The 26,956-nt window shown below is 44.9% G+C and overlaps 1 long non-coding RNA gene across 1 annotated transcript; it reads left to right on the forward strand.

The window, feature by feature from the left end:
* Positions 1-737: 737 nt before the first annotated feature.
* Positions 738-10,367, forward strand: LOC125945417 (uncharacterized). The gene is made up of 3 exons (XR_007466884.1): positions 738-826; positions 10,122-10,189; positions 10,281-10,367. It is a non-coding gene; the product is annotated as an uncharacterized LOC125945417 (long non-coding RNA).
* The last annotated feature ends 16,589 nt before the right edge of the window (positions 10,368-26,956 follow it).

A 26,956-nucleotide genomic window follows, 5' to 3' on the forward strand; every position in this document is an offset into this window, starting at 1 on the left:
TCGCACCCATGCTTGTCTTTGGCCAAAGTCGCTCATTGAAGCCTGTCGCGCATGCGTCATGGTCCAACTTCTAGCTATCATCACTCGTGACGGATAGCGTTTTGAGATGCTGTGTTAGGCTGCACAGCCTTCGGGATTGGCCTCTCTTTTTTTTTATCAGTGTTACAGTCCGCCTATATTACTAGCTCTTTAAGATAATCAATAGATGCAATCGTTTTATTGAAGGACAATGCCCTGTGAGGCTCCCGCGCACATCACGAGAACTACGAGCATGACCCAATATCTATCTGAGATTAATACCGAAGGGATTATTTGCTGTATCATGTAGCTACTTCTGTAGTTCTTTGCGGTGTCCTAATCAATGGTATTCTTTTTGGTCTTTATATTTTACATGGTTAATTTTCCCAACTGATAATAACCTTAATCATTAATTAATTAATTCATTATTATGGGGTTTTTACGTGCCAAAACCACAATCTGATTACGAGGCGCACCGTAGTGGGAAACTTTTTCTTGTTCTTCCGACATGAGTATTTTTTTTTCTGGATGTTGCAGTGTTGCATGATATGTGTGTTATTTTTCGAACGTAGCGCCCCTCTGCTTCCTTAAGGTACATAAACAAATAAATTTATTTATTAAAATGAAATTTTCGATTTACATCTTCTGTTTTTATGAACAGGTGTTGCATTTTCTCGTGTGGCCTTCTTTATTTTCAGTACAGTGTCGTCGATCGTCAACTCTCATGCGACCGTCTTCTACATCGATATTATCACGCCTTACGTCACCATGAACGAACGAAGAGCAGTCTTCGTGATGCGGGTGTTAGGTACGGTGCGTGCCCTATACTTGTTTCAGCTCAAAACTACTCTTAGCGGCAGATATATGACTCAAGTCCGGTGAAAAGCATACATGAGTCCGAGCTCTACGTTTACCTTTTTAAGTCTGCATAATGCGCTACATTTCAGGGTTGTCAATATTGTATGCCGAACTTACCTAACTTCATGTTGTGTCGCCGCTGATGCGAAGAGGCACATTTTGGACATAACATCAAATCAGGCTGACGCATTTCATTAAATTCGGATTTATAATACTGTGCCGACCGACTCCTGTGTATCTTACATGATAGCCATATGAGAGCAGCTGTAACTGGCAGAGTACACAGTTTGGCTTTGTGTGGTTCGACGCCAATCATAAATCATAGATTTCGTTCGTGCCACAAGGCTTGCGCGACCAAAGAATTGCTGACTGTCAGCATCTGCGGCTACGTCATCCTCAATACGGCAACCTAATTGCTAACATTTAAAACAGATATGCCTTTACGTATGAGAAGGGTCAGTGATACTGAGACCAGCAAACATCCACACACCACAAAAAAAGAAACTCTCTGACAGGCTCCTTTTGGGAAAGCACTGGCCAATATCAACACGCGCCGTCTGTTCCACGTTGAAGCAGCTATCGAGGATGCTTTCAAGCAATATTTCAAGCAAGGCTGAGGAGGTGTTTATTTGCCAGTATTCAAAAATGGGCTAAAATTAGCAACATAATAATTTGGGAAACACAATAGTTATACTTGGCTGAAACGTTGTTGCCTGTTCTCATATTGTCAATATTGTCCTAAAATACCTTGCGCTACATTTACACACAGATGGGTGCCTCATAAGTTCATACAAGGTCCTTATTCGTCGATGTTGTGTCGCTGAAACAAAAGGAGAATGTGAAAATCTAGGTGGGCTTCTTCTGGTCAGTGAAATGGTATGGTGCATTATAGCTGGAGCTCTTATTGCCACTAGACGCAGTACAGAATGTTTCTTCAAAACTCCCCCATCAAGCTGTCGAGGAAAATTACTTGATCGAATAATTTCAGACACCGCATTGACATTTGAATGAGATACTGTGTAAGCCACATGTGAGATGTTAATTTACAGCAATAAACGTTTGTCTGCTTATTTCCCGTAGCGGGAAGTACCAAAAGTTGGTATTTTCGGGACTGTTTCGAGTACCGTCCTGGGTGAAAACAGTGAAAGAAACTTGAAAAAAAAAAGTTGTTAGTGCTCTGGAAAATTAGTGTTGTTGTTAGTGCTCCTTAGAAGGAGCTTTTAAAATCGTGCTTATTGTTATTTTCGATGCTTCGCGTGGGAGGGGGGGGGGGGGGGGAAGAAAACGTTTACCATATGCGAACTGCGGCTGAGCACATTGGGGCACAATTTGTTAGAAATTGAAGGAATGCTTAGAGGAACATGCTCCAGCTGTTTAAGAGTTGTACAGTCGTTGAGGTACCGTTTCGTTATTTCTAAAATGCCATCGTAAATATGACAGTGTTTCCTTCAGCAGTTAAATAAAAGAGCGAATTGTTGCCTGAAACGAGCGGTTCAACATGTATGCTTGAAACATTGCGCACTTGTATGGTAGACCAAGTGCGCCAAGAAAAAAAGACTTAAGGTTATCCCTTAAGTTCATAAGTACTAATTTGTTAATAGTATTTTTAAATGGTCACGTGTTCAACGATGACTGCGCCACAGCTGTTGCTCGGTTCTATACGGTGGTCGTCGGAGGCGGCACAAGAGCGGCGGAAAACTTCCGCAGGAACCAGGAACGTTTCCTATAGCCATGCAAAAATTGGACAAAAACTATAGACGACGGTTTTCCATGTAAGAGAATTGCCGAGTTCTTCTGGATAGTAATTGGCTTTATTGAAACAGCGTTTTGCTAGATGGCGTATATTTGTTGGAGTCGGGATATTCAGGTAGCGTTAGTTGTTTCATTGCGCGATTTGGTAGAGAACAAGGTGGTTATTCACAAGCACGTATTAAACTAGAATTGTTCTCAAAGTGAAATATAGCCAATCGGGGTGCTGGATCATTCATTAACGAAGGCGACGGCCAATGGCGAAAACCACTAAGAAGCGAAAAGCGTCGTGATTTTGTCATTAACCAACAAATCTGCAGTGGTAGTATTAGATGCGTGAAAGTAGTTGCGTCTCACTGCAATAAAGTTGACGTTCGGGCGACAACTTCGCCCGGACTTCGGTTGAGCGAGAGCACGCTCACTTTGCACGAAAACAGGCGAAAGAGCCAAGAAAAGCTGTTCACTTCATATTACTCACCCCCCATGCAGCGTTTTCTTTCTCTTGATCTCTGCTTGTCTGGAGTTCGAATTTTGGTGCTACATGCTTGAACGTGTTTTGTGTGTGTTTTTTTTTTTTTTTGCTTGCGACTATTATGAGCACGATCCAAAGCTATTTCTGCACGTTACAAGTGACAATGTCGCGCCGAATTCTCAAAACCTTTCTGTTCATAAGAGCTGTTTGCCATCGGCCAAACGCCTTCCGCAAAAGTGCGTTTGCTATCATCATTGACCGACACCTGTTCTTACGGAACGTTTTAGCGTACAGTCTCATTGTCGGTATGAGCTCTAACCTCCCATTGCGTATGGCATGTGTATGCTTCTAAATTTCGTTTTTTTTTTTTTTAGCATCTTGTACTTCTGTTTTTAGCGACGTTTCTTGTTTTCCAGTGGAGAGCGTTATCGACAGTTCCCTCTGTACTAGCACATTGGGGCAAAATTGTTTAATTGGGGTGAGTTGTTTAATTTAAATCTTACTACTTGGAAATCGGACCTTAGTGATATTATTTTTATTTTTTTATTTATTTAAAAATACCCTCAGGGTCATATGGCATTAAAGAGGGGAGTGGTTACAGAGTAGTAAAGAAAGACAAATCAAACGAACCAGTGCAGTGAGTTCTGGTAATACAACAATTCTCCTGATTATACATTGTTAGCTAATGTTTCGCGAAAAAGTTTGTTATCGGTGATGGCTACGGTACTTGAGGGAAGGTGGTTCCATTCCTCCCATGTACGGGGGATGAAAGACTGAAAGAAAGACTTCGTGTGACATGAATCAATTCCCACCTTACTGCGATGATCGACGCTGTTTGAAATGTATTGAGGCCGCATTATCAAGTCGTCGTGAAGCGTGGTGTGATGGAAAACTTTATGAAATAGCGAAAGTCGGGCGACTTTGCGGCGGTTAGCTAACGGAATAAGTGCTAGGTTAGTTTTCATTGAGGTTATACTCGCGGTACGGTTACAGTTAGAAAGAATGAAACGGGTAGAGTTATTTTGTACTAGTTCAAGTGAGGTAATGAGATTAACGTGACTGGGATCCCATATTGCAGATGCATATTCAAGTTTCGAGCGTATTAGAGTCTTATAAAGCTGTAGTTTTAAAGTAGGCGGTGTTTTCGAAAAGTTGCGCCGTAAGTACCCGATCATGCGATTAGCATTGTTAATGATGTACTCTATATGAATCGTCCAATTTAAGTTATTCGTAATGTGCACACCGAGATATTTATATGACATGACGAAATCTAAGGTAACGTTGTTAAGATGATAGGTGCTAGGAGTAGAATTAGATCTGGATACGCGCATTATTTTACATTTCTTAATATTTAATTCCATCAACCACTTCCTGCACCAGTCAACTACATTATCCAGATCAGATTGGAGTGTTAAAGTATCATCAGAGCTGTTAATTTCCCGGAAGATAACACAATTATCTGCGAACAGATGTATGTTAGAGGATATTGTAACAGTTAGGTCATTAATATAGATAAGAAATAATAGTGGTCCCAGCACAGACCCTTGTGGTACACCTGATTGTACTTCAGTAAGTGGAGAGTTATGACCGTTAGCAGTGACGAATTGGAAACGGTTTGTAAGGAAAAGCTCTATCCATTTTAAAAGGTTAGGGTCGATATTTAGTAAGCTCAGTTTAAAAAGTAGTAGATTATGGCATACTTTATCAAATGATTTACTAAAATCCAAGAAGACACAGTCAGCGCAGGATGAGCGATCCAGGATACGATGCAGCTGATGGGTGAAGGATACTAGTTGAGTTTCGCAGGAATATGATTTTCTAAAGCCATGCTGTGCTGTAGTGAAGTATGAGTTAGACTCTAGAAAGTTTGCCAGATTGGTGAAAACTACATGCTCTAACAGTTTACAACTGCTTGTAAGGGATATGGGTCGATAGTTAAGAGTTGAGTTTCTGGGGCCGAATTTAAAGATTGAAACCACCTTCCCAATTTTCCATTCCTTTGGAAGCTCACATGAGTTCAGGGATTGCTGGAAAATGTTTGCCAGTATCATGGAGCTAAAGAGGCTTGTGCTTTTAACCCTTTGAAGGTTTTTGCCGTATCTGTACGGCGGCGGTTTTCTGTCCCGCAAGGTCTTTGCCGTACGGGTACGGTTTCGATCCTCCGTTTGAAATTTCGCGCCACAATGACGATGCATGCGCACCGGGAGGTGCTGCCACCTTTTAGGACTTACAAGAAGCGTTTGACATTTGTGCTACCTTCTTGCGGAGATAAACAGAACTGATTTCTAGTTTCAGCGCGTGCGTCGCGCAGACTGCGGCAGCACCCCTTTCGCGGTTTCGGTTTCGCCGCGTGATCGCAACGGAGGCGCGCGAAACGTGATTTTTCTCTTTGTCGGCACTCCCTTGAAGGGGCGCTGAAGTTGATTTCTACCTTTATTGGCGCTGCTCTTAGCTTGTTTATCACCGTCGCTCACGAGGTATTCTCGCTCGCTGCGGCAACACGCTTTCGGTTCCGCCGCGTGATCGCAACGGAGGCGCGCGAAACATGAGTTTTCTCTCTGTCGGCACTCTCTTGCAGTGGCGCTGAAGTTGATTTCTATCTTGATTGGCGCTGTCTTAGCTTGTTTATCAGCGCCGCTCACGAGGTATTCTCGCTCTCTGCGGCAACGCGCTTACGCGGTTTCGGTTGCGCCGCGTGATCGCAACGGAGGCGCGCCAAACGTTCTCTCTGTCGGCACTCTCTTGCAGCGGCGGCGGAAGTTGATTTCTATCTTGATTGGCGCTGTCTTAGCTTGTTTATCAGCGCCGATCACGAGGTATTCTCGCTCTCTGCGGCAACGCGCTTACGCGGTTTCGGTTCCGCCGAATGATCGCAACGGAGGCGCGCGAAACGTGAGTTTTCTCTTTGTCGGCACTCTCTTGCAGATGCGGCGGAAGCTGATTTCTACCTTGATTGGCGCTACCTTGATTGTCGCGATAAGGCGCTGTGCGTAGAACCGTGTTTCAATGAATACCACACTCTGAAATATTATTGAACATTTGGAATTCTGAGTGATGCCGACATCAAAATACTGTTTCTAATTTTTTTCACTATTTATTCCCGACTTTATGCATTTTGTACATTCAATATCCGCAATAAAGTAATTTGACCACCTGGGAAAGTTTTTTTTTTTCAAAATAATTCGACCTTCAAAGGGTTAAGGAATTTATTGTTAATGCAATCGAAACCAGATGATGAATGATACGGTAAGCTATCTATTAGCTTGTTAAATCCAGGTACTTCAACAATTACAGGATGCATTGGTAAGTATTTGTACTGGTATGTGTTAGGAGGTTCAACATTGCCAGTTTTCGAAAATTGGCTTGTAAATGAATCGTTTAGTATGGTCGCACATCTGTTCTCGGAAACAGCATTTCCAGATGAATCTTCTAATGAAATAGCATTATTACTTGTTGGGTTTATTATTTGCCAGAACTTTTTCAGATTTGTTTTTAGTATTTTGGGTAGTGTACTAGACAAGTAATTGTCTTTGCAGTTTTTAGAGCTGCTATATAGATGTCTGAGGCGGATTTATAAGCTGCCCAGCGCGCATCGGAGGGAGATGATTTCGCTAAGTGATAGAAGCGCTTTTTCCGGTTAGATAAGCGCTTTAGATTACTGGAATACCATGGCGCTTGCGCATTTGAAATGATTGTGCGGCAAGGGATGTATTTCTCAGTTAATCTGTGAACTGTACTTGCAAACAAATCCCAGTTAGATTGGACTGAGCGATCGTCTAAATGTTTAACGAAATAGTCATAGAAATGAGACAGTTCATTATTTATTGCTACGAAGTTAGCTTTCCGATAATCGCGTATAGTTTTCCGGCGTTAATTATAAAGTTGAGCGAGAGGTGGTCACTAATTCCTGGTAAGTATGTGATATGAGAAGCGAGGTCAGCATGTGTTGTAAGTACCAAGTCGAGGGTGTTAGCTACATTATTTGAAATCCTGGTGGCCTGAGTGACTAACTGTGCGAGAGAAAAAACGGAGCATAAATTAAGAAAGTCATCAGCTTGTTGCGAGAATGGCGAAAGACGTAATGGTAGGGTGTTCCACATTACGTTTGAATAGTTAAAATCCCCTTGCAAAAACAAACGTTGAGAAGGAAAACGAGAGGATACCATGTTGATAGTGTCATGCAGTTCGTTAATAAATGTGGGGAGTGACGAAGGGGGCCGATAACAAGTGCCAAGAATCAGTTTAGAGTTACCTAGAGTTAATATAGCCCATGTTATTTCTAGAGCGCTGTTAATTTGGATAGGTGATGAAGGTATGTCTTTTGAAACGGCAAGCAGCATGCCTCCTCCTCTACGCTCGGTGCGGTCACAGCGACAAATTGTAAACTGGTGCGCATCATGAAATATCTCCGAGTCAAGCACATGCGCGGGCAACCAGGTTTCAGTTAAGGCGATTATTTTCGCACCGCATGTATCTATCTTGGAAGAGAGAGCGTTACGTTTATTAAGAACACTTCTGGCGTTTGTGAAAAGTACCGATACTTCGGATGATTTCGACTGCGAGGATATGCCACTGCCCCTCTGCCTTTCCTAAGGTGAAACACGTGGCACAGTAGTGTCTCGGTGACTGGCCCCAAAGCCACGCGTATCCATCTCTTGAATGCGGTCCAAGTCAAGGCTGTAGCTGAAGCATTTGTTGTGCATGAACAATCTATTATAGCGCAATCTGAACTGAGGGGAATCCGGTTGACTCTTAGCAAAATTGATTAGTTTTTTTTTTTCGAGAGATACGGGTGCTGGGGGAAAAGTCCTCGCTCACTGAAATGTTATGTTGTTTCAGCTTGTTGCGAAGTGAAACGATTTTTTGTTTGGCCTTGAAGCTCGTAAATTTGGCTATAATGGGACGGCATTCGGTAGGTGAAAGCGGACCAAGACGGTGCGCGTGATCAATTAAGTCGTTGCTCAAGGATTCAAAGACTCCTTTTATCGCGGTTGACAATTTATTTTCTGTATCGCTCCAGGATTCTTTAGCGTCAGTACGACCATGGAAGATTAGGTTGTCACACCTCGATCTATCTTCAAATTCATCAAGGCGTGTTTGAAAGGAATTACTGCGGTCTGTTAAAGTGCCAAATACGTTGTGCATTTCTTTTAATTCTTTTCCAAGTTGATCGAAACTCTGGGATTTCTCTTCAAGTTCTAAAAGTCTTTCTTGTATTCCGGTGATTTTTGTTTCTATGTTCTTTTGCCCATTTCTAATAGCCTTAACGTCAGCAGCCAGTTCAGTTTGTGCTTTCGAACTTTGGAGGGAACGAGCGTGTACATCTTTTAGTAATTGAAACAGTACTTTCATCTGTTCCGCGGGATTTTCCGGTAACGATTCTATTTCAGTTAAAGTCTCTGAACGCGTGCTAGGTCCGGGGTTAGTTTCAACATCACCACATTGTAAAAGCAATAGAAGTATAGAACAACAGTCACATGCTATTTCGCACAACACTTGTGGGCATGGGAACAGCATTAAGTATGGGTCGTCAGACCTTTTAACGTAAAGAGCAGACTTAATACACACCTGCATGGCGAAAAGACGGTGATTAGAAGCTGTGCGAAGCGCGCTGTTTCCATGCCCACTGAAAGGCAGGTCAACGCGCCACTTGCTTAAATGGACGTCAGGCACTGTTGGCGAAGTCGATGCGGATGGAAGCCCGAAGACGAGCCTTGTAGTCGCAGCCACGCTGTCGAAAAGTTCTTGGTCATGTCCGCAATCCGGGATTTGCATTGGCGGCAACGTCATGGGAACACGTGATGCATAACCGTGCGCAGCCGATGAACAGGCGATCAGGAGCGTTAGCAATATCTGCATGGCGAAAAGACGGTGAATAGAAGCTGTGCGAAGCGCACTGTTTCCAATTGTTTTTTAGCATCTTGTACTTCTGTATTTAGCGACGTTTCATGTTTTCCAGTGGAGAGCGTTATCGACACTTCACTCTGTACTAGCACATTGGGGCAAAATTGTTTAATTGGGGCGAGTTGTTTAATTTAATCTTACTACTTGAAAATCGAACCTTAGCGATATTTTTCGATTAGACAAGTTTTTATCAGTGCACCTTCCCCATTTCGTGTCATAATTAATAATGATAACGGCAATTGGCCCTGATATGGCCACGTCAAGTACACATTGTCCATGACGCTTTGCGTGGAGTGTATATAATAACGCCGCCAATTTAGATTTCAGGCAGTTGCTTGAGCCAATGGCGGTAACATCTTTTCGGTGTGAAAGCATTAAAATGACCCATTGAGCGAAAAAGCCGGCGTCTGTAGCAGCGTAACAGCACCTAAATTCCCATTGGCTGCGACGTCACGTCACGCGTGCGTCTCGACGGAGCAGAGCGGGAGAAACGGTGTTGCGTGAGGGGAGTAGGCACCACCGCGACGCCACGTCACTAGCGCGCCTCGACAGAGCTGACGCGGTGACGCGACGCCGCGGCGCGACACCGGTTGTCATCGGCGAGGCAGTCACGTGACGCGCGCATAAGGGTGCCGCCGTCTCGCTTTCGGAAGCCGGCACGCGGTCCGTAGCTCACACTCTAACCCCCACTTAGCTTAGCTGCTGCGCGCTCCTGCCGGGCTCGGTGGCCGCTGCTGCTTCCTCGGTCTCCCGTCGCGCAGGACGTCGGTGGCATGCAGCGTTCACATCGCCAGCTGCTGCTGCTTGCTGGCTCGGGCAGCACGTACCACTATGGTACATTAATCGCAGCCCAAAACTCGAAAGACCGCTCAGCCGCGTAGAATAGTACGTCAGTGCTTTCGCATTCGCCACTCATAAGAACGTGCTGATGTGTGCTCTGATTTTTAAAAAATTATTTCCCGAGTTTAATGAGCTCACACATACAGCTCACGAACGTATTCAAATAACTGCACCTCTACGTTCTTAATCATCAACAGCACTTCATTACAACGTGTATAGAGCATGTTCACGCACAATGTGCTAGAGAACCCAGTTTACTAATGGAAACCACATTTTTCAGCACTTGCCAGTGGTACTCTCATGACGTTGTTTGCAATCGCAGTGCCGTACATTGGAGCAGCTGCTAAAGTGAGTATGAGTACACATCACCGCGTTGTCTCCTCCACGTTTTCTACATTCTCGTCTTACGAAATGCGCCCAATGTATTTCTGGTCCGCAGTTATTCATGTCCCTGTACTCCAGTGCTTCGGGACCTTTCGCTGGGCTTGTGATACTTGCCATCTCATCGCCTTGGGTCAACGCAAAGGTTCGTTTACGGCCAATTACAGTCCCTCTCAGCGTCTTCTCAGCTATGGCTTCTTATTGATGTGCACTTTGCACTTATTTTGGACATGCCATTATAGAGACACTTTATTAAAGAGCACATGGACGATATACGTCATGATTAAACGCACTGCTTAACAGCGCACCAACAGACAGCTTGACAAGAAAGCACAGACATTAAGTAGAACTTCTAGCCAGAATGTATTCTTCCACCCTCCACAGCAGCAATATCACGGTTCGCTTCAGCGAAAGGCGCGATACTTGCGGGCCGGCGACTTTTAGGAATACATGCGTCATGTAATAGTAAAAAAAAAAAAAAACTTCCTGTCGACTTGTTAAGACGTAAGATTTTCTACATCATGATATTGAAGTCTCAATTCAGGCTTTAGTTCCTGCATTAAATAGAGACCTGATATTTAATTCATTCATATTTCATTGTAGATTGCAATGTTTGGCATTCTCGAATGGAGTTTGAATATAACCTTTGCCATATATTTATAATGAAATTGCACTACACTATCTACGGGAAACAACTTTCCGAGAAAGCCGCTATGGGGCAGCCACCTGCTCCCCCCCCCCCCCCCCGAGAGGCAGTCAAAAATAAAATTAATTAAGAATGCTTGCTTGCCCCCTATATGATGACGTGTAGTCAGTGTGGGGGATTGGCATAGAAATCGCAGGTTAAACGGATGGATGGAGATAAACTTCAGAGAAAAAGTTTATATCAGGGAAAATTTTAAGCTGTACGAGAACCTAAAGTATAGAAATTTATGTTCGATATATTTTTTTTCCCCGAAGGAAATGTGTGCTTTGTGAAAGGATAGCAAATTTGAAGGTAATAATTGTGTTGAATGTCAAAGTGGTGTTTTCTGAAATATCCATTAATAAATCAATAAGTTCATCCGGTATTCTCAAATGAATTCGCATAAAAACCCAATGTACACGCCCCAACAGATAATTTTCAAAGTTTACAGTAATAGCCAAATTTTCGGAATGTCATCTCGAAATACTTTTTTATTGGCTTGTACATGAACTGCCGAATAATAAGAAATGATTCAGATTCAATGATTGCAGGTTCTTCGCAGATATGGCATAGAGGAGACGGCTCCAGTTCAGATCTGTGTGAATAAATATTGAATGGCAATAAATAAATAGAATACGGCAGCGTAATTTTGTGAAGGCGATTTCCAACTTACGTGTGGGACACCATTGATTTTCCCATAGGAAAAGCAAATGGTTAAAGTCTGTTTTTTTTAATACCTGCCTTACAGGGTGTTTTGACAGTGAAAACGTTCTAAAGCTACCTCCCGTGGTATAAGCAGGAGTCGACAGACATAACTGGTCTGAAAGAATGCCTACGCAATCTTTCTCTTCAGGCATTGATGCTGCCGTCTTTATTGCATTATTGATCTTCAATGATGCTAAATTATCGTACAACAGGCTGCTTAAATATATATTGGGCAGGATTTCAGCATTGGAAGCAAATATATCACCAAATTCATTCTCAATATTATTTATGGGCGTGTACTAAAGAATGACCGCGCGTAAATGAACCTTTAATTGTTCTAGCTGTGCTTGAACAAAAAGAACCTGCGGATTGTATAGACAGGAATGTTTTGTCAAAGAACGAAGATCTTTCCTGAATGAATTCAAACTACGATCGTCTCAATGAATATTCGTAAATTTTAGGTAGGTTTTTACTCTGATCTGCCCACTGACTAGCAGCCCGAAATCCCAAGAAAGTTATTTTTCTTTCTTCTGGCAGAAGACAAAGAACACAGAGCACCAACAGGAATAAACTAAAACAAAAGGGACATGTGCGTTTTCTCTCGAGCCACGGGAGAAATCGGAATGTTCGCGTGCAGGTGGTGGCAGCAGTTCCATCCTTCGTTTCGTTTTGCTTGGGCTGACAAAAAAAAAACTGAACAATGGAGAACGTAGAACCAAAAAAAGGCGAGTCAAATTTGGTGCGGACGTTGCAAATCCGACAAAGAACTTCTCGGAACTTTTAAATTGAGAACATAACAAGTGTGTTTACACCACAGTTGCAACGCAATGTTGGTGGTTGGAGCTTGAAATAACTTGACTATACCTGCTTGAATTTTATCGATATACAACAGTTACCGATATCTTCTAGCAGAGTGTTCGATTGGTGAGTATACCTCATATTAAAGGGTGGCGCCTTCTCTTCACAGGGTGCCGCCTGGGCGAGCTTGGGAGTCTGCGCTCTCCAATTGTGGCATGCATTGGGAAGGGGGCTCACCGGTGTTGGGCGTTCGTCCTTTATTCCCGGAACGCTGGACCGGTGCTCCCTAGATGCCAACGACACTGCCAAAGGCGGCATCTCTACTGTGTCCGTGTACCAGGCCGTACCTACCACCAGGTCGGTATTGCTACGTAGTGAGGGTACTGGCCATATCCACCAGCCCATTGAACAGCTGCTTGTATTTTTTTTTCGAACAGAAACTCAAGCTGCAGTAGGAGCAGAGCTTAGGAATAGTTTGCAGTTGACATAGGTGTCATAACGGGGACTTTGTCCGAAGCATCCTAAAGATGGAACACAGTGGAAAGAACGCTTAAGTGTCCGTGTCATCTATTTAGCCAACCTGTCTCCTTTATAGCCGCAATGGCATAGCGTGATATAATCACCAAAATGATATCGCCCTACACAAAACATACTCTACGACCTCGTGCGAGACACCACTGGACACTTGTGCCCAATGCCTAAAGTATATTGCCGATGCACAAGTCATTGGATGATTCGTCCGGACTCGCTTCTTTCTAAACTGCAGTCGATAGTTGTGACCATCATCTACTCCACTGAAGGAGTGGAGTAAGCTTATATATATATATATATATATATATATATATATATATATATATACATAAACATGAGGGTGAATCAGAAAGTCTTTGCCCCTATTTTTTATTAGCCAAAATAAGGTACGTACAGGTAATTATAAATATACGCAAATGACAAATCCAAATGTTCTACGTACATAACACTATTTTTGCACATAGGGCCGACACCGGTTCCGACATTTTTCCTATTGCAGCAATACATTTCCGATGCCCCTGAGGTAGAATTCGTCCGGCTGACTGCGGAACCACCACCAGTGCCATGCGAGTGTTCACGGCCTTTTGCGGACTCGCAACACCTCACACTGCTCAAAGCGAGACACCTTTCCCCGTACGTGGGCTGCGTTTCCTTGAGGATTTCGATGGGCGTTCGTCTCTTGCTCCATAGAAAACGAATCACACTTCGTTGCTCGTACGCCGTGGACATGTGAAGCACAACCACTATCTTCAACAACTGACAGCAGCGCCGTGCCGTGGAGCTACCGGCAGATAAGGCGGGGCCGGCCCAAGAAAGGTCCCCCGCTGGGAATGGGTATTTTAACTTCGCAGTTTAAAAAAAAATAGCGGCAAAGACTTTCTGTTTCATCGTCGTATATATATATATATATATATATATATATATATATATATATATATATATATATATATATATATATATATATATATACATATATATATATATAATAGGCGCAGGTAACTATAGCAACACATCGGACCATCATTAGGTAAAGGAGAATGCCACACCTCCCTCGGCGCTAAGCTTTTATTTACTATTCAAAATCAACACTTCACGTCACTTTCAGCTGCCCAAACCTTAGCCAAACACTTGTTGACATTTTAAATCCGTGTTGCATACTTATGGTACATTGTGCCCGCTCCTAGCTACAAAAACGAATATCACAGGTGGTGTTGCACTCTATGGACCAGAGCTGAGATACCCGGCAGCAATGTTGCAGGCAAAAACATTTTTGACGTATGCATGGCCCAATTTTAGCTCAATACATTAGCCGAGCCTTGTTCGAAATTTCCTCAATGTAGTAATAAAAAATATGTGACGTTAAGGTTTAGGTAGACATGTGTTATGCTAAACAATACTCTCTAGGCTATCATAAAAATATGAGTCGCAATCTTTTGATATCTGTCGTGCGTGCTCACGCAATGACTCTTGAAAAACATTTTTGGCTCCTGCTTTTTTTATAAAACACGGACCATATTCTACGTACTTTTGGCAAATTTCCGCGCCTACACGAAGCGTTTTTAGGAACCAGGTTAGCTAACAACGTTCTTGTTCATGCAAAATACCTATTAATAGCAGTGTTCGTTAGAGAAGAAAATTCATTTAGCATACACCTCGCGACCGTCACACTAGATACGTGGTGCACTTTATTGTTTCAACCAAAGCCGCGGTACTCTTATTAGTAAATCATAATTTCGTTCACAAGATAGGAAACATAGACAAGGTTGGTGATTTCTTTTCAGGGACGTCTTCTGAAATAGCCCATCACGTCAACACTGTCTTGAGCCAATAACACTACGTCAGATGTGTTGGAAACTACCTTACTCCCTAAGCCTGAACTTAAGCTTTCTCGTCTTCGTGGCGTTCATACAGTTTCAAAAGGCGTTTATACAGCTTCATTAATTGCAGCCTTTATAGACGGTTAGAAGATGTCATTCGCAGGAGCGTTGGAAGTAAATTTGTCTATAGGACACAGCGAGCCTACGAGGAACTCTAGAAATCTGGACGTAACTATCTGTTCCGGGACAAGATCGCATCTTATGGCTGAGTGAGTGAGTGAGTGAGTGAGTGATAAAACTTTATTGAAACCAGCGGATCGAGACATAGGCCTATGCCGCGCCAGGGTCAGTAGAGAGACCCTGTCTCCCAGCCGCTTCTCGAACTCGCTGGATGGCCCATAGTTGGTCTTGCAGATCTGAGCTAAGCAGCGCGGCTTCCACCGCGCCCCAAGGTGCTCTGAGGAGACTGCATTTCTATCCAGTACATGTGCGCATTCGCAAAGAATGTGTTCCAGGTGGAATCATTCAATATGGCCAATCAGTTCTGCGAAGCCCGCAAGCTGCACGAATGCTCACGAAAGAGAAAACTGTCATCCATCCGATTGTAGCAAAAAACTGCTTAGGAAACCCACGCGAATTTGTAAGAAACACAAGCTTCGCATTTGAACAAGAATTCGAAATGTTTCTTGAATTGCGCTTTCGTTTTGAGAAACCCGCAAGGGATTTCTTTTGTAATTTCGTGCTACAATCAGGACTAATATGACAACCGCCATTGTCGTCCCAGATGACCAGAAGCAGCAGTCAAGAGTGCGTTTCGAATACCACAAAATCACAGAAAAATCCTAAATGCGGCGTCAATATGGCAACCCACCACACAATGTTGCATCTTCGAAAGAAAATCAATTTCTACTGTGTCGAACAAGAGGAGATGGTTAGTTTGTCCATATTTGTGGAGATAGTGGTTATCGCATCTAACAGTGACAGTTAAAAAATTCCATCCCGATAGCACTCGATCGCGATAGATAATGGCACTGTGTGAGACCCATCTTAGAGATCATGAGTCAACTCGCTATCCTCAAACAGTGCTCGTACGGGACAAAGCTTTCTAAGTATGGTATGGTCCTTTAATATCGAAACCCGCCAGCAGCAAGCACCTCAACCATCCAACTAATCTATTAATGCAGTTAATGTACTGCCGGCTCCAGCGTGCAAGACCGTTACTGCTATACCGGGAAGCTGAACGTGTCTGTGGTCGCCGTTGTGGTTTGTTTAGTGGCAGTTTGTTTAGTAACTAGCGATAGTTTAAAAGGCCTGCACAGAGATAAAACTTCTTGTCACTGCTGCTTTTCTTCTCTGTTTTAGTAATATCTTCGCGAAATATTGTAACGGCAGTGACAGAAATAGCCAGAACATCATTCATGGTTACGTAAGATAGTCTACATTCAGCAAGTCCCTAAGACTTTGGCTCCATGAACACTAGCTGGGCTCCATTCCGACGTCATTTACTATTTTGTTTGCTCATCTGTATTGTTCATTCAAGTACGATGTATTGCATGTGTGGTACGTTATATTGTATACTCTACGTTCATACAACAGTCGTACGCGTGCCTACGGGTAAATAAATTTCCTTGTCAACTGCACCCCTTTAATCTATTCATCTCAGAATTACAAGCACGCCCCAACCAGAAAAATGCAGTGCACGTAGCCCACCCTGCTGTAGTGAACTTGGCCGCATTAAGCTGCGAATTATTTTTTTTATTGCGATAGCAATTATATGGACACTCAAAAGCAGATTTCTGCCGTCGGCGTCGCCGTCGCCGTCGCCGTCGCCGTCGCCGTGAGGTTCCGTATGACGTCATTTTGGAGATGAAATCGTCGCCGCGCGCCGAACGCTGTATGTGCGAGTGAAAGGGCGCGTCTTTCACGGGGAGTGAACGCGCGGCGGAGAACAAACGCGCGTTCTGCGCCGTGCTCGCTTAAGGGCTGCAGAAGTGGGCGTCTCTTTTCTCCTTTACAATCACCATATATGTAGAGCAAACGCGTCTTCCTTCTTCAGACGCGCGAGAGGCCGTGGGGGAGGGGGAGGGAAGGGAGGCGACGTTTAGCTGCGGCACCAAGTGCCTATTTATATCAGAGGCTCCAGCAACAGTCACCAACGCCGCACGCATTTTGAGCTAACGCGGGCAAAACGCCGATGGCGTCGACAACAGTTCTGCGTGTTGTTGCTACCAAAGCCGCTCACCTTACTTCGTATGACATTGCTGTGTTGCTATCGCATTCATTGCTTCGCCCTTAGGGCGAAACTGTGACATTTTTTAGGGGCAAAGCTCCTTAGGGTGTGGGTCGTTCCCTCCTCTGTAGTAGTAGTAGTAGTATGTAGCCACCTCTAGTTTATGAATTGCTCAATAGAAGGCGTTGTGTGTCCGTAGCCACCTGTAGTTTTATGAAGTGTTCACTAGATGGCGTTCCGGTTCCGCTTCCACTTATATAAACCACTTATATTATGGAACCATATAAAAGCACTCGGAGCTCCAACTAGAAACTCGCAAACGGCTATAAGGGATGAAGACGGTAACATCTATGAAGGCGATGATGCGTTGCGGTACATCACAGACGTTATCAGGCATAACTTCGGCACGAGAAAAAGCGTAGTTCAGACAACAGATCCAGCAACAACAGAGAGGCCTGAGAGATCAAAATTTAGCATAGAAAGCTTTTATTGGAAAAAGGCAGCAGAAAATGTCCCTAACAACACGGCAGCAGGACCCGATGAAATCTCAATACAGCTAATCAAAAACCTCGGTCCAAAAAGCAAGGCACTGCTGACTAATGCCATAGAGCAAGTGATTAGAACAAAGAATATTCCCGTTGAATGGCGTGAAAGCAAGATGAATCTCATCTACAAAGGCAAAGGAGATAAGGATAAGACGAGCTCGTACAGGCCAGTTACAGTAACGTCGGTGATATATAGAATGGCAATGCAAGCCATAAAATTAGAACTGTCGAAGTTGGTGGAGGAAAACGGTGTATTGGGGGAACTACAGAATGGGTTCAGGCCAGGCAGACGCTTAGAAGACAATATGTTTGTACTAACTCAGTGCATAGAGATTTCAGTAGCTCAGAAAAGACCTTTATGGATAGCATTTCTAGACATTAAAGGAGCTTATGACAACGTAGACAGGGAATGGTTGTGGGATATTCTTCAATACGAAGGCATAGATGACGATTTCGTGGAGCTGCTGAGGGAGATATATCGATCCAACCAAGTACAAGTGGCATGGGAAGGCCGAAAAGGAAATGAAATGGTGGGAATTCACCAAGGATTGAAGCAAGGATGCCCTGTGTCACCATTGTTGTTCACGCTTTACGTCAAGGGCATAGAAAGACGACTGGAAAACAGCGAATTAGGTTTTGATTTATCCTACATGCGTAATGGACAAATGGTGCAACAGAAGGTCCCTGGACTGATGTACGCAGACGACATTGTGCTACTAGCGGACAATAAAAAAGATTTACAGATACTTGTGAATATCTGTGGGAACGCAGCGACAAATCTAGGCCTTAAGTTTAGCACAGAGAAATCAGGGATTATGATCTTTAATGAACACACGAGTAACTTCGTGATGTCAATTCAACAGCAAGTAATACCCTTAGTGAAGCAATATAAGTACCTCGGCGTACACATAAACGAAGGAAAGAATTACTCAAGCAACCACCAAGATAATCTGAAAATAAAGGGGAAACGGAATGCAGCAGTAATGAAACACAGAGCACTGTGGGGCCACAATAAATATGAGGTGGTGCGTGGAATCTGGATAGGAGTAATGGTGCCAGCGCTAACATTCGCAAATGCCATTATATTCTTAAAATCGGATATATTGGCGGGTTTGGAAGTTAACCAAAGATAAGATCAGTAGGCCGGTTGGCTTTGGGAGCACACGGTAATACGACAAATGAGGCAGTGCATGGTGACATGGGTTGGGCCTCTTTTGAAGTCAGAGAAGCACAAAGCAAAATTAGTTTTGAAGAAAGGCTCAGGAACATGGATGAAAATAAATGGGCGGCTAAAGTGCACAAGTATCTTTACATGAAAAGCGTGGGCACAGAATGGAGGAAGAGGTCAAGGAAGTTGGCAACCAAGTACAGGATAATCGAAACTGTAAATAGACAACCAGGGGTCATCAGAAAGAAAGTGAGAGAAATAGAGACTGTGAATTGGATGCAAAGAATGGAAACGAAAAGGACAATGGAGATTTACAAGAATGAGAAGAAAGAAATTAGAAGAGAAAATCTGTACGATAACACAAAGGGCAGTGCCTTGCTATTTGAGGCTCGAGCCGGTTGCCTAAGGACGAAAACATATCGGAACAAATATTCGGAACTAGATGAGACATGTGTATGCTGCAGTAAAGATCCAGAGACCACTCAGCACATCCTAATGGAATGCGACGGGATCCACCCAGCGAGAACCGTAGGTAACGTGCAACTCTCAGAAGCGCTTGGGTTTAAAGTGGAAGGGAACATAAACAGATCAGCCGTAGAGATCAGCAAGAGACGATTAGAGTACTGGTGGAAAAAAAGCAGGGAAAAGATGGATACGACCTCATCTCTTAAAATCATAGGCAGCGGTGCAAGGTAATTTTTTGAAAAAGAAAAATAATGAGAGGTATACAAAGATGCTAGATCAAGAACATGTATAGTATATCTGATTAAATCAAGCAGGCTAGGTGACTATTTGTCGACGCCCCGTTTCAAAGGGGATGCCAATAAATCATCATCATCATCATCACTTCCGGTTCCACTTCCGGTTCCGGTTCCACTTTGCGCGCGTTCGGTGCGAACGCGGGCAAAACGCCGACGGCGTCGACAACAGTTCTGCGCGTTGCTGGTGCTGCTGCATGTTCAAGTTCATACCGCTGATAAAACTACCTTGAGTCGACCCCATGGCTGCTTCGCATACTACTCAGGGTTCCCCTACGGGAAGATGGTGTAAGTTTCTCTCTCGTTCCCGACGCGTGCTCTCTTTATCTCTCGTCCGTAGCTGTTGTTTACCCGAATGATCCCCCGGTGCTTCGCCCACTCATCATCATTCACTTCGTGGATATGCTGTGATTTTTTTATCTGATAATGGGAATACAGGGCTAATTGAAAAAAAATTGTCGCAGTTTTACCCGAAAGGCGAAGCATCAATTGCGATAGCAAATTAGTAGAGAGCTATACGGAGTAAGGATAGTAGTTTTATCAGCTGTATAAACTTGGACATGCAGCAGCACCAGCAACGCGCAGAACTGTTGTCGACGCCATCGGCGTTTTGCCCGCGTTCGCAACAAACGCGTCGGCGTTGGTCACTGTTGCCGGTGCCTCTGGGGGAGGCTAGGAGGTTTTCGACGAGATCAGAATTGGACACTCGTCGAGCAGCGTTGGAAATCTTACCCACCTTCTCACCTCGCAACGTTTTTATATAAATACGCATTTCGTGCGCAGCTAAACGTTGCCTCCCCTCTCACCCGTCCCCCCACGGCCTCTCGCGCGACGAAGGAAGTCGTGTTTGCTCTCTATATATGGTGATTGTAAAGGAGGAAAGAGACGCTTTACTCTGCAGCCCTTCAGGGAGCACGGCGCAGAACGCGCGTTTGCTCTTCGACGGGCGTTCGCTCCCCGTGAAAGCGCGCGTCCCTCACGCCCTTTCCCTCGCACATACAGCGCCCGGAGCCAACACCCTCTAGAGGGTGTTGCCGGAGCACGGCGACGATTTCATCGCCGTTGACGTCATACGGAACCTCATGGCGACGGCGACGGCGGCGCCCCGGCAGAAATCCGCTTTAGAGTGTCCATATAATTAAAAAAATGCTTTTTTTTTTCACGTTCAACACGTACGAGTCAGCAATAGGAAATGGATTTAAAAAATCCAGTGCTCGAATGACCCATTAAGCGAAATGCAGCTCCACTAACATGAAACCTGGGGAGGTGCAAAGCGTGCAGTGATCCACCGCTAATGGGCTCATACTGTCTTAAGCAATGGCTCATAACCCCGTAAACGCGGCCTCCCCATTACGACGACAGAAGGGAAGTGAAATTCTGCGCTGAAATGATGAGGATGAGCGCTAACGCAACCAGTGGTGGAAGACGACGACGACGAACGCGGGAGCAGTGGCACGAGCCCGTGCCGAGCGCGAGCACGAGCCGCTTGCTTCAACGCAGCCAGCTGTGGATGACGACGATGATTACAACGACGATTACGACGACGTATACGACGACGACGATTATGACAGGAGACGCCGACAGCCCGGGCGCATAAGGTGCTTCACACCTAAAATAGATTATTCCCCTGAACAGTGTTCAGGTTTCAGAAGGATATGTGTTTCGCCAAGGGACACTCTTCATCATGACATGTTGGCTCGATTGCTTTGTTTGATTATCCAAACAAGTGCAATAGCCCTCTCTATGTTTGCTGAGATTGCGGAGTTTAGCATTAAAAATATAGGATTTATTAGTAAGTTTTCGGTCAAAATCTCGCAAATTCTCTGCGGTTCTCGTAGATTCACCCGTTTCAACATTTTCTGAAAGTCTCACACCACAGTGTTCGCTGCCGATCACCAGAGAACAAAGCAAAAAAGTTTAAGGGAGAAATTGTCATCCAGACATCAATCTTTGAATCGAACGTAGGCGCCTCGCATCGGAAGGGAGGCGCCTCGCCGAATTTGCTAGGTACTACTAATGCGCGCTGAATGCATGGTGCGCATAGCGGAGATTCGGCAACCCTGTCTGGCGAAAAAATGGATGATGTCGACGAGAAACAGGAATAACCATTTCTCTTAGAAATGGAAGCGAATGCTACAAAAGCATCAACCTGAATGTTAACTGGCTGCCATAACTGTTTGAAACCTATCAGTGAAAAGTTTATGAACCATTTTTGGGAGCTTTATGTGTATATGTCTATATTATTGCTGGAAGTGAGACATCTACAAAAAGCGCCATTATAGACTGACATTCTCATTGTTTATTTTTATTTACAGTGCCTACGTGCTTCCCCTATACCGGCTTTCCTTCTTCTGGATCGCATTCATCGGATTTCTTCTGACGCTGCTCCTCGGGACAATTTTCAGTCTCGCAACGGGTACGCGTACCTAGCATATTCACTGCTCCTTCACCACCAAATCATTTTCACGGTGGTAATTGACAACCTCACATAGAACTAGTATTAATCTGTTTGACGTGTCACCAGCGGCACGCTATTGTAAATAGCTTGTATACATGTCGCATGAGTGGGAAGCAACTAATGCTGCGGGGTATTTTTTTTTTCTGCCTCTAAGCCTACACCTGGATTGAAGGAACTTCTAGTCATTTAACAACTTAATATGACATAAATGTTGGCACGTTCTCGAACCTAATTGTGACGGTGTATTGGAGAGCTACAACCTCCTTCAAATGTCGCATGTATTATCATGTACCGCATGTTTCACTGCACAGGCCTTAATCAAACTGCAACCTCCACCCTTGACAGCCGGTGCACAGCGATCAAAAGGCTTAGTTGCCTTTGATCGCGATCAGCGATCAGTGATCGCTGATCGCTGATCGCTTTTGAAAAACGTAGTCTTGAGGGTCTGGTGAAGAATGTGGTGACGATTAAGAGAAAAACGCGCCTGGCAACCGAAAGGGAATGACATACACAACAAGTTCAGTTGTGGAACAGTCGAGATCCGTTTTTAGAGCTGAACGAATGACAAGAACATTTGGAAGATGGCAGTCCAGCACTTCCTCGGCCCATGTGTAGAAAGCGCGGCCTTGAGTTGTCAGTGAAGGCTCTACCCCGTGTCGTTTGCGTCGACGGTGGTATATATGTAGAGGACGCCCAGGAGAGCCACAAAAGCAGCCAAGAGGGAGTTTTCAAACTGTCTTCCCCAGTCACTGGTAACAATAGCGAGGCAGCCGAAACAAGTCACCCAGCTGTTGACGAAAGCGGCGGCGACAGTAGCTACTGTGGTATCCAGTATGGGAAATGCCTCAGCCAACTATTGAAGCAGACGAGACGTGTAACTAGGTAACAAGCGCCAGATCAAGAAGGTACCCCCTCGACCCACCAGGATATGGTGGCTATGGGCGAATCTTGCGTCGGAGGACTGGAAAGGAGAGGCCGCCATGACGGTGTGCCGGGTAATATTCAAGCATTGGCATTAAAGGAATGAACGGGCCATCGACGCACATCTGCGTTTGTACTCGGCCAGAAGAAACAGATGATGACGAGCTTCTCGGATGCACGGATGCCTGGGTGGATACCTAGATGCACGGGTGCCTGGGTGGTAAAAAAATTACACCATCTTCCCGTAGGGGAACCCTGAGTAGTATGCGAAGCAGCCATGGGGTCTACTCAAGGTAGTTTTATCAACTGTATAAACTTGGACATGCAGCAGCACCAGCAACGCGCAGAACTGTTGTCGACGCCGTCGGCGTTTTGCCCGCATTCGCACCGAACGCGCGCGGCGTTGGTGACTGTTGCCGGTACCTCTGGGGGCGCCTACTGTTGCGCCTCTAACCTAAGCTGCTTCGCGTTATCGCGCGCGGAGCCGCAGGTGTTGCCATTCGTTGCGCAATCCGGAGAAGAGAGGGGCGTCGGAGAGGACAGGAGGAATGCCGCGAGGAGAGGAGAGGAGGATGCGCATGCACAGTAGGGGTGTGGACGCCGCACGGCGGATGGCGGGAGCCAGGGAGTGACATAGCCCCGAGCACAAGGTGCTTTGCATCTAAAGGGACGAGTCGGTAATCTGGTCGTATCGAAGGACGATCCACAACTGTGGAAGTCACGAAGTGAATGGCGATCCCTGGACAAACCTGAAGATCAACGTTTCGAAACTACGTACGGATTCCTTGTTAACTGAGTAGCAAACGCTAACGTCGTTACTTACGTACGCAGCACATGACGTAATGAGCATGCCTAAATGGATGGCATACTTCCTGCTGTCACTTCATTGTAGCTGGCGTTGACTGAATATCAGTCATTCCTGTAGCCGCCGGGATGATACGTTCTTCTCCGTAGCTACAATATTGGCGTTGTCCCAGGCAACCTTGTGAGTATGCTTCTGTGTTCGCTCGGTAACAGCGTTCGTAGTATAACTATTATTTCTAGCATCACGTTTCTGCTCCTTGAGCCGTCTTGAGAACTTTCCAGTTTCACCAATGCAAACTTGATGGCAATCAGCGCATGGAATTATGTAAACGATTCCTGGCAGTGCTTCAATCGGTGGCCTATCTTTCACGTTCATCAGCTCCTTTCGGAACTTGCTGGTCGGGAGGTGGGCAACGTGCATGTCGTATTTCGAAAATACCCACGATAGTGCCTCGCCGATTCCTTTGGCGTAAGGAATGGCTGCACGTGCACGATAGGTCTCGCGGCTTTCTGTTCTTGGCCCTAATCTGCTCTTCTCAGTTTTGCAAATAAAACAAAACTTGAGGTAACGACCCGTGTGTGTAGGTTTCTGTAAGCTGAGAAAGTGAGAGCGCCCTCGCCCCGGCGGGAAAGTAAGTTCAAGAAAGGCAGCGAGTTGTCTTTCTCAAGGTCTAGGATGCGCTCTATGGGCGAATATTGGGCGTTCAAGCTGGCTAGGAAGCGTGGGGCGTCTTCCATCTTCAAGATGCAGAAGCAGTCGTCCACTTATCTGTGGAAAGCTTTCGGTGTCGGACTGAACGTATCCAATGCTTTTCCTTACAAGGCTCCTAGTACTACACTTGCTGTGGTGACCCATATCGACGATCCCATCGCCACGCCACGTGTCTTCTGATAGACTTTGTCGCCATAAAAAAGATACGTGTTGCTAAGACAAAAACTGAGCAACTCACTGAGTTCGGGGACGTCGAAAGGTGTGCGACCAGGAAGATAGTTGTCTGCTTGTAGTGTTTCTCCGCACGTGGTTACTGGCAGATCCGCTGGAAAGTCTCCCAGGTAAAAGACCCAGTAGGAAAGCAAGCTGGAAGTCGGTGAAGATGAGAGACTAGGTGAGTCGCAAAACCACGAACGTTCATGGTCGTCGCGCTGCGCTTCGGCTCAGGTTTTGCCAGTCGATAGGTTTTTGCTCCGATGACAGAGGACTGACTCTGGAGAGCGCGTCAGCTGCCGCATTGGTGGTACCACAAACGTGTCAGAGGTCAACTGTGAACTCCGAGATAAAACACAAGTGCCGAAGATCCCGCGCCGTGTAATAATCGTAATTTCGTGTGAAGGCGAATATCCAAGGCTTGTTGTCGCTTAAAACGTGGACTTTGCGTCCTTCAAGAATTATCACAAGTGTCTGATTACGAAGTACACCACTAGATGTCGTCATCCGAACTTGCTATACTTCGTCTCAGCCGGCTTAAGCATATGACAGTAGAATCCTAGTGGCTATGAGCTGCGGTACTGTGCTCACTGCGACGATCGCAGCATTGGTGATGAGATGGAGGAGCCTGATACATGGGATGATGGAGCTTGAAAACGTCCGCGAGCACTTTTTGGCTGCTGCAACAGCAGCAGTGGCATTCTTATTGCATGGGATTGGCGCAGCGTTAGCTTTGTTGGTAGCAAGCATGTCCGCAAGGCGCTTAAGCAACTATAAGCGCTTCGGGGTATGAATCGACAGTGGAAGTTCAGAAGTCCCACTTTTTCACGGAGGTTCTTCATTGATATTGGTTGCGGAAAGTAGCTGATGGTCCCGAATTTGGTCCCAAATGGTTAGATGCGTTGTGTCGAGCTAAGATGGCCCAAGAACTGAACACCTGAAACGCCGGAAATACGCTCTTTGGAATTGGTGATGAACCCGAACTCATCCATCCGAGCAAAGAGAATGCGCAAGAGCTCTACGTGGTTACTGTGAGTTTATCTGGCAACTAGGAAGCCATAACGATAAGCAACGACAAAATCTACGCCTTTGAGAACTTCATTATTTGCCATTTGAAAAGTCTTGCCGGCATTCCTCAAGCCTAACGGCATCTTGACGTACTCGAAGACGCCGAACGCTGTTGTAATGACTATCTTGGGAATATCCGCTGGCTCGATGGGAATCTGCTAGTAAGATTTCACGATGTCAATCTTCGAAACGATGTCGCCATAATCTCGAAGAGATTAAAAAGATCTCTAAATGCGATTTTTGGGCGTCTGTTACGGCTAGTGTTTTCAAAGCCAAAACGAGGGCTACAATTTCGATCTCAATTCCATTTATTTGAGACACTGCTTTTGTTGAGTAGCTGAAATAAATGCGGCAGGGATAACGTGGTGGCTCTCGGGCAACTGCTGCAGCTAAACTACACCAATATATTGTGAATAAAAGGAAGCAAGACAATACAAACAGCGCGGTACGATAACTTCCAATAAAGCCGCTACATACACAGATCAATGCAAATGCCTAAAAATAGCTTAAGAGTATAAGAAATGGCAATTGAGGACAACAGCATTGAGATTAAAAAACAACGGTACAGCACGCTTTCAAAAAGCCTGCGCTATACCTTCCTGACCACTGTAACCCGTTAAGAGTCTAAGAAATAGTAAGTGAGGACAGCAGCATTGACATTGAAAAACAAGGGTACAGCACGCTTTCAAAAAGCCTGCGCTCTGCCTTCCTGACCTCTGTAATCCGTTAAGAGCCTAAGAAACAGTAAGTGAGGACAGCAGGAAAACAGCGGTACAGCACGCTTTCAAAAAGCCTGCGCTCTGCCTTCCTGACCTCTGTAACCCGATGTGGAGTTCTGTTTCAACATGTATTGTCTGTCTACGTTGACTTCGTTCAACCAGCGCTTCGGAACAGTACCTAGCACGCTGACCTAATTATAAACGTTAATTCAGTCCTGCTTCTGCAAGGATTAACGATCCATTCATTCAGCTCAGGTACCGTTGCATTTTGCGCCATAGATGTTGTCAGAAATATACTACAGGGCATTATTATTAAAGGCCACAGACTTCGCTAGAAGGCTCCATACATCGTGTCTATTGTAGCTGAACGCCATCTATAAGCCATATTGCAGACGGAGCTAATCCGCCATTTTCGCTCTTCGTTTCTGCGCACGGCTTACATTCATATGAATCCCTCTTTATTGAATCACCACAGAGTGACGCTGTTTTATAGGGAAAAAATCACTCATTATTACTATAGCTTTATTGTTGTCTGAAAAAATTCCAAGATATATGTACTTCGGTAGCTCTGGATATTTTACCTGTGAATGCTAAAAGTCAAT

This window comes from Dermacentor silvarum, chromosome 5, assembly GCF_013339745.2.
Source record: "Dermacentor silvarum isolate Dsil-2018 chromosome 5, BIME_Dsil_1.4, whole genome shotgun sequence".
In the NCBI taxonomy this organism is placed as follows: Eukaryota; Metazoa; Arthropoda; class Arachnida; order Ixodida; family Ixodidae; genus Dermacentor; species Dermacentor silvarum.